We start from the raw sequence: 16,154 nt of genomic DNA, 5'->3' as shown, positions 1-16,154 counted from the left end.
GGTCCTGTGGGGCACGGTGTAGAGATGCGTTTTGGTGATAGAGCAGGCTGGGGGAGGGTGGGTACAGGTCATGGGGCACGGTGTGGAGATGCATTTTGGTGATAGAGCAGGCCGGGGGAGGGTGGGTACAGGTCATGAGGCACGGTGTGGAGATGCGTTTTGGTGATAGAGCAGGCTGGGGGAGGGTGGGTAGAGGTCATATGAGGCACAGTGTGGAGATTAGTTTTGGTGATAGAGCAGGCTGGGGGAGGGTGGGTACAGGTCATGGGGCATGGTGTGGAGATGCATTTTGGTGGTGAAACAGGCTGGGGGAGGGTGGGTACAGGTCATATGAGGCACGGTGTGGAGATGAGTTTTGGTGATAGAGCAGGCCAGGGAACTGTACAGGTCAGATGAGGCACGGTGAGGAAATGAATTTTGGTGTTTTCATTTATCCTGTATGAGAGGACATATTGGATCACCCTTTTTAATATGTTTTAGACATATGTTTATGTTTTTTTTATTTAGTTTTAGACAAGAGAACAGTAATACCAGATAAAGCTTAAGATACAGTGAGTGTGCCAAAATCTGCATGGATATGATGTCATTTAAATAGTTTCCCTCTCCACATGACCTCTCTGTAAATACACAAAGGTGGAAGAGAAACACAATTTACAGTTACCCCCCTGGAATTAACAGCAATTTGACTTTGACTGACAGCGAGAGGAGAATGACTATGTCTCAGCATCCCTTAGTTTGGACAAAGTAGCATACGTAATACCGTGTACTGTCACATTGTACCGACACATTGCCTTGGTAACTGTATTTAGTTGAAACAGTATTGAACCAGAAAGTTGTACAGAACTTTAGTACCAGTTACGCTATGAACAGATGGAAGGGGGGTTGGCTCTTGGATAGCTGCAGTTTAGAAGCATCAAGATAATTATTGCTTGCATATTATGCAATGGTGCAAATTATGTATGCTATACGATACTTGCCCCTTTAATTCTAAGTATCATAATAACATTTGCTTGTAGTTTATGCCCATGCATTGTTTTTTTTCTTGAACGTAATTTTTCTTGAATTCTGTTCTGTTCATTTGTTTGTACTGCTGTTTCTTGCCGACTGTGCTCTGTAAAATATTTTTGATACGTTGAAGGTTGTGTTCCTTATCATCTGCTCTCAGGATGGTAAATAATGTTCAACAATAAAAAAATTCAGTAATAAACAAGGTCATCTCTCCATGTGTACTCCACCCCCCCAACCCTAACCCCCCCCTTCTTTCAGAAAGTCACACGATTGCACAGGTGTCACAGCTGTAGGTTTGTTTGCTGCAGAATAGTCCAGTCCATTGCAACACTTTGTGAGTGAAACTTCCCCTTGGATAGTTCTTGAGCATGTGGGCAGAGCAAGGTGCTGCTGGGATACTGATAATCCAGCACCACAGGGTTTCTTCTTATCCGTCGTGCTATGCTTTTACGTTTTTCAGCTTGTCCGTTTTCACAGTTTCTGTATGGAGAACTATTATTGTATTATTAGTCATTATTATATCACCATCACACACTTTTCCTTTGGCTTCATGATTTGGAACAAAATGTCAAGTCTTATAAACTGATTTAAGGAAGATATGGCTAAAGGCTGCCATAAAAAGCTTGCACATGTATGTGCATAGAAACACCTCCGTAACGTCTGGCACAGAGTCTCGGGCAGTGCACTGCCACACAAAACCCCCTGAGGATGTCTCCATTCTCACAACGTGCAATACACTAAACGTGCAATACAGTAAAACATTCAATTTTGCATATCAATGTGATGCACATTGTTTTTAATGAATGAAAGATGAGCCCTTGCATACCTAAAGCATTTATGTACTGTATGTTGTCATGCTTTGGTACCATGTTTCATGTATGCATGTTGCATTTTGGTTGCTGGACACTTGTGATATGAAGCATTGTATTTTCTGGAAAATGAAGCAGAAACAACGGAAACCAACTATTCTGGAAAAATCTTAATTAAAAATTGGGAAAACTAACCTATAAATTATTTTCCCTTTCCCAAAATTGTGCAATACAACATTTTTCTGTTGAGTTCAAATGGGGAGGTCCTGGGTCACCACCCCATTTGGCCCCCCAAGCAGCAGGCTGTAATAAAGTGCTTCAAATGAGATCACCAAAATACTGGTACTGTAAACCAAATGGACACATAGGACACTGATGTATAAGCTAATTCAAGTAGCTTTAGTAGTGCGTTCATAATATTGAAATAGATGACAATAACCCCTCACATTTCCGACTGAAGTTGAAAGTTGAAGTTAAAACATTGTATTGTGCTGTTAATTTGACATTACTTTGCTCCATCTTCAACAACAAAAAACTCTTTCAACATAAATATTCAATGTCTTCCAAGCAGGCATTTGTGCATCACTGCGTGAGCACTCTTGCAGAGGGCAAAGTATGATTCGTCTTTGTTCTGTGTGTTCCGCTACATTCGGGTGACTCATTCTGCCATACATTGTGCTCAGCATTCAGTAGCACAGTCAAATGTCTTTTGACATGATTTAAAAAGAACACTACATATTACACCCACTGGCACAGGAAAAATAAAATCCATATACTTAATCACTTGAGCTATAAGTGGCACTCAGATATGTGTATTTCTGTACAGGCATTGGAACTGAAAGTACAGCACATACTATTGAGTGACATAACTCAGAGTAAAAGTGTTGCTCATATGGATTTCTGGTTCAAAGCACAATTTCTCTATGGAAAAAAATCTGTCACAGTCTGTTATTTAATATTTGGATGTTTTTATCCAGACTAATTTCTCTCTTAAGCGGCGCTAGGTCCACTGAATTCCAATCCCGCTTATCAGCCGAAATCATTATTTCGCTGGCCAAAAAGCTAGCACCACAGTCCATGTTTTGTACGTCACAGCCTAGCGGTTCCGTGAGAAGCGGTTCCGCTTGTCAATGCTACCATTAGCCAGCAAAGAAATTTAAAGCTAAGATTCAAATAACGTAAAGGAAATTTGTTTCCAGACTTAGGCGAGATGTTCGATTTCATTTTAATTTTTGTGCATTCACTGGCTCAATTCCCATGCTAGCATAACATTTTAGCTCAGCATAAAGACTTGAAGCCTATCGGAGTCAGTAGCCTACCTCCTTCAAAGTGAAGAAATTTATCTTACACAACCGAAGCTGTCTTATTTACACAAGGTGTTGTGTGTATTGGAAATACACCTTTGAGGAAAAAAAACACGACAGTACACCAGCACAGATGGATGGGCCAGAGAGAGCCCATGTAGTATGTTATCATCTGGGACAACATCTTAGTTTCCACCGGGCTGCTGACCATATTCATAATTTCTGAATCTGATTGAAGAACTTTTCTCTGCGTGGTGATGGAAAGTTTACGACGGGAATCCACACACATTGAGGCCCCTCAGGCCAATGGAGGAGGCACTTGGTGATAATCCCACAGAAGCATCCAAGGGTTGGATGTGTCATGCCAGGAGATACCCACTGCTTGGCCAGGGAAAGCATTGCCTGTGATGTAGACGTGGTTCCATGGCCAGACAAAACGAAAGACAGGATACAGCCAAAATGCTTTTTTTCATTTTGATAGTTTAGTCTACTGTATACAGTATTTGTAGAGAACACCATGAATACCACATAGAGAACACACTTGAATACCAATGGCTTGTGTTGAAATGTTTAAATAAAATAAAAAATAAAACTTACTTTGTTATTTTATTGATGTTTGTTTTATACAGTATTTTATAATATACAGTAACATGTTCTACAATCAGCAACTGTCCATAGTTTGTATGTGCAACACTGAAAATGCAAAAGGCACAAGCCTACTGATAAGTAAAGATATTAGCAGTACATAGCAGTGTTTTTCATTGAACAAATCTGAGACGGGTGCGTGGGGGTTGGACCCAAAATGCACGACTCAGAAACAATAGTAATATAAAGACCCCTCAGGGCTTTATTCGGGACGAATCCCAGGAGAGTAGTCAACACAAGCAAAGTCCATACACGTAGATCCAGCCAAACAAATACAAAACAAACAAAAAGCACGGTGCCGAGGGAAGAGGCAATCTCGTAGTCGGTAGGCGTGCAGGGAGGTCCGGTAGCAGGAGAGCTGTCAGCGGGGCAGATGAACAGACGGACGGCAGGCAGAGGCGTAGTCGTGGACGAAGCGGGAGTCGAAACCATGAAACAATCAGCGGGGCAAAAGTACAAAAACGGTAGGCGGGGACGTAGTCAAGAACAAAACGAAGGTCACAAAACAGAAATCAATAATCGATGGTCAGTAAACAGGCGTGGATCGTAACGTGTAATCAAACAGTAAGTAATGCTCAAGAGTTGCGTGAAAAAACAGAGGCAGACAATTTCGCAGTGAACAGTTGCGCGACTGGGCTATAAATGCAGGTGTAGACAGGTGTAGACAATTAGTAAGAGCGTAGCAAGGAAATGGAAAACAGGTGCGATGGATGACAAGTTTAACAAGGAGATTAGTAATCGTTAGTAATAAACCTATCCTGCCCTAGCATTAGTAAATTAGTAAATGACATGCACGAGAAACATAAGGTAACATGAACACATGATTAGTCTTGTTAGTTTACCCAATCCTGATCTAGCGTTAGTAGTTTTAGTAAATAGACAAATAGAACATTAGGGGAGTGAAGGACAGAACGAGAGAGAGAGAGAGAGAGAAAAGGCGGAACACAAGGTTTGCGGAAAAACATGTAAAAGTGTATGCATAACAACGACCAGTAAACGTAACAATAAACATACATCGAAACATAACACAAAGCGGAACTAAGACGATAATCACTCAACATAACCAGGTAATATAATCGTACGAAAACATAACTAGACATGACAAGAAAATAAATCGTAACAAGACATAACTAGACATGACGAGAAAATAAATCGTAACAAGAAATAAACTAAACAACATGACAAACCTAGACTAACATAATACATGATAAGACACTACGTGACTAAGACAACATGAATAAACATAAATCAACATAAAACATGGTGAGACAGACCTGAAACGTGACAGGACCCCCCCCTTAACGACCGACTCCTGGCGGTCCTTGGAATTTATCAGGGTGGTCACGATGGAAGTCTCTGATGAGCGATTTGTCCAGAATGAGACTGGGAGCGACCCAGGAACGCTCCTCAGGGCCATAGCCCTCCCAGTCAACCAAGTATTGCACCCCACGGCCCCTCTTACGAATGTTCAAGAGTTTCTTAACCGTGAATGCGGGGTGGTTGTCAATAATGCGGGGGGGAGGTGGTGGGGGATCCGGGGGACATATGGGGTGAGAGGATACGGGCTTAATACATGAGACATGGAATGTGGGGTGAATCTTAAGGGAAGCAGGGAGTGACAGTTTAACAGAGGAAGGATTGATGATTTTGTGGATCTTAAAGGGACCAATAAAGCGGGGTTGCAGTTTGTGGGAAGTGGCTTGGAGGGGAATGTCCTTAGTGGACAGCCAGACGGAGTCACCTGGTTTGTAGGCCGGAGCTGGAGTGCGGTGGCGATCAGCAAAACGCCGATTACGATCTGCCGTGCTTAGCAGCGCGGCCTTGGCATCCCTCCAAACCTTGGAGCACCGTTTCATGTGGATGGCGAGGGAGGGAACAGCGATCTCGGCTTCCTGGTCAGGAAACAGTGGAGGTTGGTAGCCCAAGGAGACCTCAAACGGAGATTTCCCGGTGGCGGCGCAGGGTAAGGTGTTGTGTGCGTATTCCACCCAGGTTAGCATCTTGCTCCAGCCGGCTGGATTTTTTGCCGATACGCAGCGTAGAGCGGCCCCCAGGTCCTGATTGGCCCTCTCCGTCTGGCCATTGGACTGAGGGTGGTAGCCCGAAGAGAGGCTAGCTGTGGCCCCGAGGGCCACGCAGAATGCCTTCCAAACTTGGGAGATGAATTGGGGGCCGCGGTCAGAAACGATGTCCGAGGGAAGTCCGTGAATGCGGAATACTTCTCTCACCAGAACCTCTGCGGTCTCTTGGGCGGTGGGCAATCCAGCCAGGGGGATGAAGTGTGCCGCTTTGCTGAATCGGTCCACCACAGTGAGGATGGTGGTGTTACCTTCGGAAGGGGGAAGTCCGGTAACAAAGTCCACGCCGATGTGGCTCCAGGGTCGGCTGGGCACAGGCAGAGGTTGGAGTAAACCAGCAGGGGCTTGGTGGGAGGCCTTGCTTCTGGCACAGGTGGTACATGCCTTGATGAAGCGCCTGGTGTCAGGGATCATGGAGCTCCACCAGAATCTCCTTTTCAGCACCGCCAAGGTGCGGGTAAAGCCGGGATGGCAGGAAAGGAGGGATGAATGGGCCCATTGCAGCACCTGTGTCCGAGCGGCTGAGGGGACGTATAGGCGTAATCCGGGGTTGGACCTGGGATCGGGCTCCTCCCGTAGAGCCCTCTGGATCACCGCCTCGATCTTCCATGTGACGGATCCGATGGTGCAGGAGGTAGGAAGGATGTTCTCGGGGATCTCACGCTCAGAACAGGTGTTGAATTGACGGGACAGGGCATCAGGCTTGACGTTCTTCGAACCTGGACGGTAGGTCAAAGAGAAGTTGAACCTTCCGAAGAACAGCGCCCATCTCGCCTGTCGGGAGTTCAGCCTCTTGGCTGTCTGGAGGTATGCCAGGTTCTTGTGGTCGGTCCAAACGATGAACGGCTTCTCGGACCCCTCCAGCCAATGTCTCCACTCCTCCAACGCCAGTTTGACTGCTAGCAGCTCTCGGTTCCCAACGTCATAGTTCCTCTCCGCCGGGGAGAGCTTCTTGGAGAAGAAGGCGCAGGGGTGTAGTCGGTTGTCCGCGGCCGCCACCTGAGAGAGCACTGCTCCCACCCCTGTGTCGGAAGCATCCGTCTCGACCACAAACTGGCGGGTGGGGTCGGGGTGTACCAGGATGGGAGTGGAAGAGAACAGTCTCTTGACCTTGGTGAAGGCCGTCTCAGCTTCGGAGCTCCACCGGAATGGCACCGCAGGGGACGTGAGTTTGGTTAGAGAAGAGACCACTTGACTATAGGATCTAATGAACCTCCGGTAGAAGTTGGCGAATCCCAAGAAGCGTTGGAGCTGCTTACGTGAGGTGGGTGTGGGCCAGTTGGTAACTGCCAGAATCTTCTTGGGATCCACCCTGATCCGTCCCTTCTCAAGGATAAACCCCAGGAACTCAACTGTGTCGGAGTGGAAGACGCACTTCTCCGCCTTGACGAATAGTCTGTTCTCCAGGAGTCTCTGTAGGACTTGCCTGACGTGGTATTCATGATCCTTGGCATTGGTGGAGTAGATTAAGATGTCATCCAGGTAGACGAACACATGGCGACCCAACAAGTCCCGAAGAACATCATTCACCAGGGCCTGGAACACAGCAGGAGCATTGGTGAGGCCGAATGGCATGACCAGGTATTCGAAGTGTCCGAGAGAGGTGTTGAAGGCGGTCTTCCATTCATCGCCCTCGCGGATACGGACCAGGTGGTAAGCGTTGCGGAGATCCAACTTGGTGAAGATGGTGGCCTCGTGAAGTGGGTGGAACGCGGAGTCCATCAGGGGCAGAGGATACTTGTTCCTCACCGTGATGTTGTTCAGCTCCCTGTAGTCGATGCACGGGCGTAGGGAGCCATCTTTCTTCTGAACAAAGAAGAATCCCGCACCGACGGGAGAGGAAGAAGGGCGAATTAGTCCGTTAGCCAGGCAGTCACGGATGTATTTCTCCATCGCCTCCCTCTCTGGTCTGGAGACGTTGTATAGGCGACTTGAGGGAAGTGACGAACCAGGGAGGAGCTCGATGGCGCAGTCGTAGGGTCGATGAGGCGGCAAAGACTGAGCTTGTGTCTTGGAAAACACTGTTCCCAGGTCATGGTAAGGAGAGGGGACCCTCTCCAGGGAGGGTTTGGGAGTCTGTGGTAGAGCTGGCACTCCCTCTGCTGGTGGTGGGGCGGAACGCAAGCAGGACAGATGACACTTCGGATCCCATGCTTGCACTTGGTTAGAACTCCAGTTGATCGTGGGGTTGTGTTTCTGGAGCCAGGGTAATCCCAAGATGAGTTGGTCATTAGGGGACTGGATGACGCGGAACTGGATCATCTCCCGATGGTTCCCAGAAATGATCAGTTGTAAGGGAATGGTGATTTGTGTCATGCGGCAAAAGGTCCTTCCATCCAGCGACCGCGCGTTCTCAGGGTGGGGTAAAGGGAGGGTGGGGATGTTCAGTTCAGACACCAAAACCTCGTCCGCTCCAGAATCCACCAACGCGTTAATCCGGGTCGTTCTGTCGGGCAGAATTAAGAGAGTCGTGAGCGTGGGACGATGGTTGTCTCTGTCAGACCCCTCATGTCTGTCGACAGCTCTCACCTCCACTGGTCTCCTGGTCTTGAAGGAGCACCGAGCCTGGGTGTGACCCGGCCTCCCACAGTAGAAGCACGAACCCGTGGTTCTGCGGCGTGCTCGTTCCTCAGTAGAGATCCTTGTACCGGCCCGGGACAGGTCCATGGGTTCGGATCCCTCAGACTGCTGCTCCTCCAGTCGAGGACTTGGCCCCTGCCTGGGGTAATGGTTGCCAGGAAGGATCGGTCTCTCCGACCGACGTTGTCTGGCAAGGTTGTCCAGGCGGATCGTGGTGCGCACGAGCTGGTCGAACTGGGTGATGGGGTCCAGTCGCGCCAACTCGTCCTGGAGCGTCTCACTCAGGCTGGCCAGGAAGAGATTTGCCAACGCCGCATCGTTCCAGCTAGTAGCCGCCGCGAGGGTGCGGAAGTCGATGGAGTGGTCTGCCGCGGTCTTCCGTCCTTGGCGCAGAGCAATCAGTCTCTGGGATGGCTCCTGGTCGCTGGATGCGTGTTGGAAGACCTTCCGAATCTCATCGGCGAAGACTGGGTAAAGAGGAGGGAATGAATCCCCGGACCACACCGCCGTAGCCCAGTCCAACGCCCTCCCCTTGAGTAGCCCCATCACGTAGCCAATCCGACGGTCGTCGCTGTTGTAGGTCTGGGGCTGTTGCCTGAACACGAAGTCGCATTGTAGAAGGAAAGCCTTGCACCTCTCAGGTTCTCCACCAAACCTCTCCGGAGGGGGTTGTTGGGGCTCTCGGAATTGGCAGGTTCCCGTGGGGTTGAGCGCTGGGGATGTGGGTGAGTGGGAAGGCTCCTCCCGTGGTTGTGGTAGGACCGCGACGGCAAGCCTCCTCATCTCCGCGCACAGTTCACGAATCTCCAGGTGAAGTTCGGAGATTCCTTGTGAATGCTGCCGGACGATGGCTCCTTGTTCCTGGAGGGCGTAGAACATGGCAGTAGAGTCAGCAGGGTCCATTTTGGCGAAATTGTTCTGAGATGGGTGCGTGGGGGTTGGACCCAAAATGCACGACTCAGAAACAATAGTAATATAAAGACCCCTCAGGGCTTTATTCGGGACGAATCCCAGGAGAGTAGTCAACACAAGCAAAGTCCATACACGTAGATCCAGCCAAACAAATACAAAACAAACAAAAAGCACGGTGCCGAGGGAAGAGGCAATCTCGTAGTCGGTAGGCGTGCAGGGAGGTCCGGTAGCAGGAGAGCTGTCAGCGGGGCAGATGAACAGACGGACGGCAGGCAGAGGCGTAGTCGTGGACGAAGCGGGAGTCGAAACCATGAAACAATCAGCGGGGCAAAAGTACAAAAACGGTAGGCGGGGACGTAGTCAAGAACAAAACGAAGATCACAAAACAGAAATCAATAATCGATGGTCAGTAAACAGGCGTGGATCGTAACGTGTAATCAAACAGTAAGTAATGCTCAAGAGTTGCGTGAAAAAACAGAGGCAGACAATTTCGCAGTGAACAGTTGCGCGACTGGGCTATAAATGCAGGTGTAGACAGGTGTAGACAATTAGTAAGAGCGTAGCAAGGAAATGGAAAACAGGTGCGATGGATGACAAGTTTAACAAGGAGATTAGTAATCGTTAGTAATAAACCTATCCTGCCCTAGCATTAGTAAATTAGTAAATGACATGCACGAGAAACATAAGGTAACATGAACACATGATTAGTCTTGTTAGTTTACCCAATCCTGATCTAGCGTTAGTAGTTTTAGTAAATAGACAAATAGAACATTAGGGGAGTGAAGGACAGAACGAGAGAGAGAGAGAGAGAGAAAAGGCGGAACGCAAGGTTTGCGGAAAAACATGTAAAAGTGTATGCATAACAACGACCAGTAAACGTAACAATAAACATACATCGAAACATAACACAAAGCGGAACTAAGACGATAATCACTCAACATAACCAGGTAATATAATCGTACGAAAACATAACTAGACATGACAAGAAAATAAATCGTAACAAGAAATAAACTAAACAACATGACAAACCTAGACTAACATAATACATGATAAGACACTACGTGACTAAGACAACATGAATAAACATAAATCAACATAAAACATGGTGAGACAGACCTGAAACGTGACAAAATCTGTGTTCAATTGGTCCATTCCACATACCTCCAGGGCCAGCCTACGTGCAGTTGAGAGAAAGTGGGGGAAATTGAAGGACCCATCGGACCTCTGTTCCTACCAGTCTCTCCTGGCAGCGTTCTCTTCCGCTATCACCACCGCTAAAAAAATTACTATCAAACAAAAATTAATAAGTCCACTTCTAACGGTCATCCCCCTGCTCAGCGACCTCCACTGGCTTCCTGTTATGGCTCACTTCAAATGTAAAACTTTGGTGCTCGCATACCAGGCAGTTAAGGGATCAGCCCCTGCATATATCCAATCACTTATCAGAACCTATACACCAGCCAGACCCCTCTGTTCCGGGATGCCTGGCACCCCTCCCTCACCGCAACAGCACTTCTTGGTCACGACTGCTGTCTGTTCTGGCCCCACAGTAGTGGAATGACCTTCCTGTGGATGTCAGAACAGCAAAGTCCTACCTCACTACCATGATAAGCCTTGTGTATGCCATAGATTATTATGGCACTTATATAATATATATACAGTATAGTTATTGTTGTACTCAGGGTATTCTAGCAGCCAACCTTGGTATGCTAGTTGGTAAGTTGATGTATTCTTCAAGGGTTCAAATTGTATCTATCTGGTCACAGAACCGTGCTTTCCTCTAGGTCCTCATAGCACTTGTACCCTGCAGTTTATTCATATGATGCATGTGTATGTTCTCATTGAGAAGAGGTAATATGGAAAAGGTTGCAGAAAGTTTGCATTTACCCCAAGATGTGTGCAGTTTTTCCAGCATGGTTAATGGTATTGTGGTTTTTGTGTAGTCTTGAGAAATTGACGTATGGCTTCAGAAAATGTGTCTAAACAATTGAAAAAACCTGTAAAAGAATTGACAATGTTTAAAATAAAATAATAAATGTGCATTATTATAATGCGATTTTCTGCCAGATTTTTTTGTCATTTCTGATCCGGATTTCACTGTTTTTTTAAATGGAAAATAAAACCTGAAAAGTCCCAGATTTTTTCATAACAAACTAAAAAGATGAGCCTTACAAATATTATAGGTAGTCCAAAGAGGGAATGCAGTGATTTTCCAAACTTTCTTCCTCAAATCACTGAAACATCTAAACATACTGTAAACTTATTTTATTGAAATGTATTGGTTCATGCAGTTTGAGCAACCAACAGCCTCATCCCGAAGTTTACTCCAAGTTTTTTAAATTAACCTAATGAATATCTTAAATTTAAGATTTGATTAAACAGTGTTTATTCTTTTCAATTCACTCTTTCCCCTTTTTCATATGGACTGGCAAACGAAGATCCTGTCGCTTTCTCGGCTGGTGGTGGTTTGTTTCTAACAAGAGAAGTGTTGATTGTGACATGTTGCACCTCAAAAGGGGATGTTTCCTTTCGACCTGCACGGGAGGTGTGAATCCTGTTTCACACGCCGCCCGTCTCATGTCGGATAGATAGAGAACAAGTCCGTGAGGCTCAGACACACCTGTTTTTGGAGAGAGAACAATAGAGCTAAAGACCTAAATGGATTGCTAATTAACCTCACTGCAACGCTCCACCTGGGTCTGAGCTGTGTCCGCAGCCTGAGAACAAAGCCACGGCCCGCACTACAAAGCAAAAGCAACGATTGGACTGAAAGAAGTCCATTAATATTTGATTCTGATGATTACTGAGCTTGGGCCCTATTCCATCTTTATCCATCAGATACGCAGAGATCCATTTGCAACCTGTTAATTATGCAGCCCTCTCAGTTGCTACTCTATCTGTTTTTTACAATAGTGAGGTGGTGGAGATTGGTCATTGTGTTTTTATGTGCTGTTTAAATTATAAAAAGAGGCAAAAGTGCTACTTGTTAAGACTGGAAATAATATTTGCACATTAAGTTTAATTGTCAGGTGTTTTTAACATTACAAAAAAGACATAAAAGAATAATAAAAAGCATAATAATATATCTTTCATCTCATACCCCTTGCAATGTGCACTTGTATTGTGCCTTCTAATGTGCACTTGACAGTGAACAGTGCATTTTCTATCAGTAACTAAATTACAGCTAGGCAATAAGTCTGCCTTCCTAAAAGGCCTACCAGTGATAATTATGAGGTTAACTCTTGGTAAACATTTGCCCTCACAACTAGAAGAAAATGTCATCACCCATAATTCAAAAGAAAGGAAGAGGAAGCACAATTCCACATCATGCCAATTTCTTTGGAATGACACCAGTTACATCAGCGTGTCTTCACTCACTTGAATGTTCTGCCTGATGACCCAGTTTTGGAGTGCCCCATAAAGAAATTGTACTTGTGATGCAATTACTGAACTCAATGATTCAGTGAAAACATATCATTACCTTTGTGTGCCACCTTCCTTGAATTTCAACTACTGGGAAGCCTTCCTGTCGTTTCATTCTCACAGAGATCCGAGATCAGAGTGGATCACAATTCCCCTTCGAACATGAAAGATCTAGTGGCCCATGCTGACAATTCATAAGTCACAGCCTTCTTCTCAAATGTTTTATTTATTTATATAAAGGTCTCTCATTCATATTGCTAGAGTTTGAAGAGCCAAATTTATGCTTTTTTAGTTAAAATCCTTTTTTATTTAGTATCATTGAATATGCCGTCAGTAGCACAAGAAATACTTCTTCCATCTTCATCAGGAAACAAGAACATCTTTTATCTCCGCTTGTTTCCTTGCGGCTCAAAACATTTTTTTGAATGTCTTTTTTTTTTTATCTCTCACCATCATTCTACATGGGAGAAAAAGAACACATTCATTACCTTGTTGGTTTGAGGGTGCATTTTCCAAGAAAATTGCTGTAATTGCATAAAATTAGACCTGTATGTGTATTTTTAGCCGGCAATATAAATGGCCATGTATTTAAAATAGTATTCAATGTGCTGATGTAGGATGTAGCTTTGTGAAATAAAGCTTTGCTGTTGGATTTTTCTTCTTCATTCCAAAATAAAATACTTTTCAGGTAATACTATATCAGGTGCTTTTTCAAGTTTGTTCAGTAATATGAAAGCCACACAAAGCAATAGCAAGAATAAATGCACTAAACATTAAATATTATTTGGTGGAACAGGCGGTCTGCTCCCAACTGTCTACTTATCTTCTCCACAACAATCTCCACGATCCCAATCAGTCCGGCTTCAAGAGTGGCCACTCCACTGAGACCGCCCTGCTTGCGGTCACTGAGGCACTCCACTCAGCTAAAGCCAAATCCCTCTCCTCTGTCCTCATCTTCCTCGACCTGTTGGCCGCCTTCGATACAGTCAACCATGAGATTCTGCTCTCATTGCTGTCTGGGATGGGTGTCACAGGATCTGCACTCGCTTGGTTTTCCTCCTACCTCTCTGGTCGTTCCTACCAGGTGACTTGGAGGGGCTCAGTCTCTGGCCCTCACCCCCTACAAACTGGAGTCCCGCAGGGCTCAGTTCTTGGTCCTCTCCTCTTCTCGCTATACACCATGTCTCTTGGTTCTGTTATCTCTTCCCATGGCTTTTCTTACCATTCTTATGCCGATGGCACCCAACTCTTTATTTCCTTCCCCCCCGATACCCAGGTCACCACACAGATCTCTGTCTGCTTGGCTGAGATCTCTGCTTGGATGACTTCCCACCACCTGAAGCTTAACCTTGCCAAAACTGAGCTTCTCTACATCCCTGCTAAGTCCTCTCCGGATCACCAGTCAGCCCAGGTCGGCTCATGTTAACCCGCTCCTCATTGGCCTCCACTGGCTTCCTATTGCCGCACACATCCGATTCAAGGCCCTAGTGTTGGCTGGCTGCTAAGGGGACTGCCCCACCTTACATACAATTCTTAATCACTCCCTACTCCCCAGCTAGACCACTCTGGTCTGCCAGCTCTGGTCGTCTTATGGTTCCCTCACTATGAGCACCTGGCGGTCGAGCTGCTCGTTCACGCCTGTTTTCTGTTCTGGTTCCTCAGTGGTGGAATGACTTGCCTACCACTGTCAGGACAGCAGAATCCCTCCCCCTATTTCGATGCAGACTAAAAACACATCTTTTCAAACTGTACCTTAGTCCTACCTCCTGATTTCTCCTGCCCCCCTTTCTGATATCCCTATCCTGCTTGTCTATTGTCTGAATTTTTTTTCTTTTTTCTTTTTTTTTTCAATTGCACTTATGATGACTTCATAGAACAACACTTCATGTGTATTTCACTAGTTATGGATGTCATGCTTTAACTTGTGAAGAACCTATGCACTTGTAAGTCGCTTTGGATTAAAAGTGTCAATGTAAAATGTAATGTTCATAATGAAAAAGAAAATGACCAGATTGTGTTGTAATAGCTTTGAACAATAATTGTAATAATATAAGTGGCGGCACGGATGGTGCAGTGGGTAGCACTGCCGCCTCACAGCAAGGAGGTCCTGGGTTAAAATCCCCGTCAGCCGGGGCCTCTCAGTGCAGAGTTTGCATGTTCCCCCCGTGTCTGCGTGGGTTTCCTCTGGGTACTGCGGTTTCCTCCCACAGTCAAAGACATGCAGGTTAGGCTGATTGGAGAGTCTAAATTGCCCATAGATATGAGTGTATGAGTGAATGGTGTGTGTGCCCTGCGATGGACTGGCAACCTGTCCAGGGTGTATTCCTGTCTATGGGATGTATGCTGGGATAGGCTCCAGCCCCCCAGCAACCCTGTTCAGGATAAGTGGGTTAAGATAATGGATGGATGGATGGATACATTGGTGTGAAAATGTGTTTGCCCCCTTCCTGATTTCTTATTTTTTTGCATGTTTGTCACACTTAAATGTTTCAGATCATCAAACAAATTTAAATATTAGTCAAAGACAACACAAGTAAACACAAAATGCAGTTTTTATTATTAAGGGAGAAAACAAATCCAAACCTACATGGCCCTGTGTGAAAAAGTGATTGCCCCCCCTGTTAAAACATAACTTAACTGTGGTTTATCAAACCTGAGTTCAATTTCTCTAGCCACACCCAGGCCTGATTACTGCCACACCTGTTCTCAATCAAGAAATCACTTAAATAACACCTGCCTGACAAAGTGAAGTAGACCAAATGATCCTCAAAAGCTAGACATCATGCTGAGATCTAAAGAAATTCAGGAAAAAATGAGAAAGAAAGTAATTGAGATCTATCAGTCTGGAAAAGGTTATAAAGCCATTTCTAAAGCTTTGGGACTCCAGCGAACCACAGTGAGAGCCATTAGTGGCCAGCCAACCAAAATTACCCCAAGAGCGCAGCGACGACTCATCCAAGAGGTCACAAAAGACCCCACAACAACAAGAACTGCAGGCCTCACTTGCCTCAGTTAAGGTCAGTGTTCATGACTCCACCATAAGAAAGAGACTGGGCAAAAATGGTTCATGGAACATCATACCAACAGTAAAATATGGTGGTGGTAGTGTGATGGTCTGGGGCTGTTTTGCTGCTTCAGGACCTGGAAGAACCATGAATTCTACTGTCTACCAAAAAATCCTGAAGGAGAATGTCCGGCCATCTGTTTGTGACCTCAAGCTGAAACAAACTTGGGTTCTGCAGCAGGACAATGATCCAAAACACACCAGCAAGTCCACCTCTGAATGGCTGAAGAAAAACAAAATGAAGACTTTGGAGTGGCCTAGTCAAAGTCCTGACCTGAATCCTATTGAGATGCTGTGGCATGACCTTAAAAAGGCGGTTCATGCTCGAAAA

This window comes from Conger conger, chromosome 1, assembly GCF_963514075.1.
Source record: "Conger conger chromosome 1, fConCon1.1, whole genome shotgun sequence".
NCBI lineage: Eukaryota > Metazoa > Chordata > Actinopteri > Anguilliformes > Congridae > Conger > Conger conger.
This window is presented reverse-complemented; position numbering follows the sequence as displayed.